The sequence below is a fragment of the Oreochromis niloticus genome, linkage group LG3 (genome assembly GCF_001858045.2).
Source record: "Oreochromis niloticus isolate F11D_XX linkage group LG3, O_niloticus_UMD_NMBU, whole genome shotgun sequence".
NCBI classification, from domain to species: domain Eukaryota; kingdom Metazoa; phylum Chordata; class Actinopteri; order Cichliformes; family Cichlidae; genus Oreochromis; species Oreochromis niloticus.
The window spans coordinates 59,506,276-59,510,160 of NC_031967.2; positions in this window are offsets into that span (position 1 = coordinate 59,506,276).

Sequence of the window (3,885 nt, forward strand, 5' to 3'; positions counted from 1 at the left end):
GAATGCATTGCGTGCACAAAAACATGGCCGCTCCCAAGGCTTCAAAATAGTTTTAAACAACAAAGATTTAATGAATAATGAAAACATTTTAGTTATTTTCAACCATGTTTATGTAGTGGAGATAATTTGTAACATATTTAGAGTAACTTGACATAATAGTCGGGGTTCCTTTTAAGAAAAAAAAAAGGAAAAACTGTAAATGTGAATATTACCAAAGAAATCCTGCTCCTGATCAGCGCTTTCCTCCTGACACTCAGACTACCACATTTTATTTATACCTGATTTCACTTCAGGTTTCTCTTTATTTTGATTTATGCAACACAGTACACACGGAGGCCAGCCAAGTGAAATTAACCATGTGTTGTGACCACATGGGGGAAATTGGGATTATTATTATTTGTATTACGCTTAGTTGTTGTCCCTGTGGTTTTCCGTTTAGTATTTAAAATGGTTTTCTCAGTGTCTCTATAGGCTCAGCTGTCTCTCATTTGGGGAGTTTGTTGAGTTATGATAGGATTTTGCTAAGCATTGTTTTGAAGGAGTTCTGTTTAGCTGACCTCTTTTAGGGGTCCACTTATTTCTTAACATAGCATATTTCTGTGATTGTGTATATTAACATTATTTTTGTCATTTTGGGGGTATTGCAAAAGCCACATTTTATAAATTACACCCGTACCTGTGCATCCTCGGCTGCTGGGTCCCTGAAAAGAGAGAAAACAAAATCCCATTTCACATTAATCTTTCATTCTTTTTTGTTGATTTTTGTAGAAAGTCATCAATGACTGGACATTCAAAGGTGTCTCACATAACAAGACAAATAACAATGACAAAAGTTTCAGATACTTCACCTTGTTTTCTTAACAAGTTGAATGTTTTAAGTCATGTTAATTTACAAATTTGTTAATTTCAACAAATCTGTAATATTAACCTCACTTTTTTAACCTTTAACCTTTGATGGTTCTAATAGACTGTGCGCCTTAGCATTTGCTACTTCCGGTGGGGAAACTCCTGTAGAGCACTTCGTTTCCTGAGTGATATTCGTGATATTATGGTCGGGTTTTCCAAAACAAGTTAACCAAATGGATGAATCATGCGGCGATTTACATATCTCGAGATGTCTTGGGCATTTACCATTTATATATCTGTAGATGATGTTCACTGACTTGAACTCGATTATTCTACACTAAGAGCAGAACAATTAAAACCACATATGGGATTTGTGAAATGTTTAAATAAAGGTTCATTTAATACATTTTCATGCATCTGGACCACAGTAGAACAGATCTCATACTACTGTCCAATTTTGCTTTATTAGCTGTTCTTGCAACTTTAAACTTTGTGGGGTTTTCAGTTGTTCTCACTTCATAGAAGCTACTGTACATCTGACCTGCATCCTGTGTAGATACCTTCATAGAGAGAACATTAAATTAAACTCCTCTGAGATATTAAATTACACATTGTGTGACAGTAGGGGGCACTGCATTTTTTTTGCATTAATGCAATTAATTAAATCTGTGAATGAGATCATTGGAAATTGGTCATAAAAGCTGTGCAGAAAGCAAAGAAACACAAGATTAATCCAGGTTAAGAAAGCAGTACAGAGAGGAGGGAAAGCAGTGGCCAGGATTATAAGAGAATATGCATTTGGTGTTTTCGTCGAGCTCCCCTGATATGGTTTCATATTTAACGCGGTGCTCCAAAACTCCAGGTCGCTCTGTCTTTCTCGAAAAATTATTCCAGTGGAATAACGACGGAACAACTTTCGGCTGAAGACAACGCTTCCCAGAGGAAGACACGAAGATGTCTCCAGTCTCAAAATGCCGACTACACACTCTAGAGCTGGTCGTAACTGTGAAGCCGTGCCTTCTGATTTCCATCAGCCATTGTGTGCGCAATTCAGGATCCTTGGGAAAGCAGTGGAAACTTAACATCTTGTTAAACCTGCCCCCAGCAGTGCACAGCGGGACACAGCAGTGGTGAGTGTTCCCACCTTCTGCTCTTTGTAGCTTAACGCGATCTTTCCGCTTTCGTATTTTGGACATGGTTTTGGTGTCTATCTTTGCAGCAGCGATTGACCGCAAAATAAAGCTACCGGAAATGTACAACTCTACATCCGGTCTTGAAACAGGAAGTTAGCGTTTTCTCGTTCACGGGGTCATTTCCTTTCCTCTCCGATCTCACTGCACCGAGCAGCAACAGGAAAAAACAAACCCTGAACACTCAGCTGTCCTCGCTGTTCCCTGCGCAGTCCTACAAAGCTAGCTTTAGTTCTTCGTTGTATTTCGGATTTACTGAAGGCATTTTAATCGACCAAAGCGAGCGCGTGGACCAACTGGGTCCCTTCACGGACGACGGCGGGAGATTAATGGAGAGGTAAGTTTACACCGTTTGTCGGTGTCCCGATTAGATCAGCGCGGAAGCTTAAAAACGGAACTGTAGACTGGCCGATGGTTTCCACGCAGCCTACAACAGATCTACTGCTCTAAAGAAAACAATTTCCCTTTTATCTGTAGCAACGTTTGGTTGTGGTCACTAAATGAATAAAAGGCCAAAGGCAAACAGGCGACCACGTGTCGTGTTCTCCACCTACACATAATATTATTATGAGCCTCTTTTCTTTTTCTTCACACCCAGCCATAAATCTTCCCGTCGGCTGGAGATCTTTATGTAAAGTCTTTGAGGTTTCAGAGCTGAGACATGAAGCTGTTTTTCCTGTTCTCCTGATAAGAACAGGTGGGTGTGTTCTGCAGTCAGTTTGAGGTGGAAGGAGGGGGATCATCCACCCTACCCTTTTTATGTGAGTACCTCGAGAGCTGGTAGCTACATAAGTGGCTCTTATACAGGACATCAGTTTCAGTCATGTGTCTCTGAAATTTGCTCTGACAAAATGAACATGAGACTTTTGTCAGATTCTGTTACTGTGTCATCTCACAGGTTAAACTGAAGTCCTCTTGTATGTTCAGCACTTTGGCATACCACTGTTTTTAAATGTGCTATATAAATAAGGTTTGTTGTTGTTTTTGTAATAAATGTTGAGCTAACGTTCATTATTCTCTGTACTATCAGGAGCCAAATAAACGTCCCTCAGTGGATAATGGAACCAGGCGTCTTATAGTAAACTGTGATCTACATTTGTATTTGTGACATTTGATTTGATAAACTGACGCAGTCAGAAGTTTTGAATGTTTTTAATTTTTAAGATAAGATAAGATAGATAACCTTTATTAGTCCCATGTGTGGGAAATTTGTTTTATTACAGCAGTGGACAGTGCAAAGTTGCATAGAAAAATTGGAGAAAAACACTGGAATAAGATATCAATAAGATACTGTACACAACAGAATAGAATAAACTAAAATACTATATACAACTGAATAAAATAGAATACAAATGCTATATACAGTTGAATATGATACAACGATGCCAGAAAAGATTATTGCACTTAGTGTTAGTGCACATGTGTGGATGTGTGTGTTTGATCAGTTGGAGTCTTTGTTGTGGAGTCTGACAGCAGTGGGGAGGAAAGACCTGCGAAATCTCTCCGTCCCACACCGTGGGTGCCGCAGTCTCCCACTGAAGGAGCTGCTCAGTGCTGTCAGAGTCTCCTGCATGGGGTGGGAGATGTTGTCCAACAGTGATGACAGCTTAGCCACCATTCTCCTGTCACTCACCACCTCCACTGGGTCCAGAGGGCATCCTAGAACAGAGCTGGCCCTGCGGATCAGTCTGTTCAGTCTCTTCCTGTCCCCAGCAGACCACACCATAAAAGATGGCTGAGGCCACCACAGAGTCATAGAAGGTCTTCAGGAGTGGGCCCTCCAGTCCAAACGACCTGAGTCTCCGCAGCAGGTACAGTCTGCAGTGTAGATGGTGAAGAGGAACGGAGC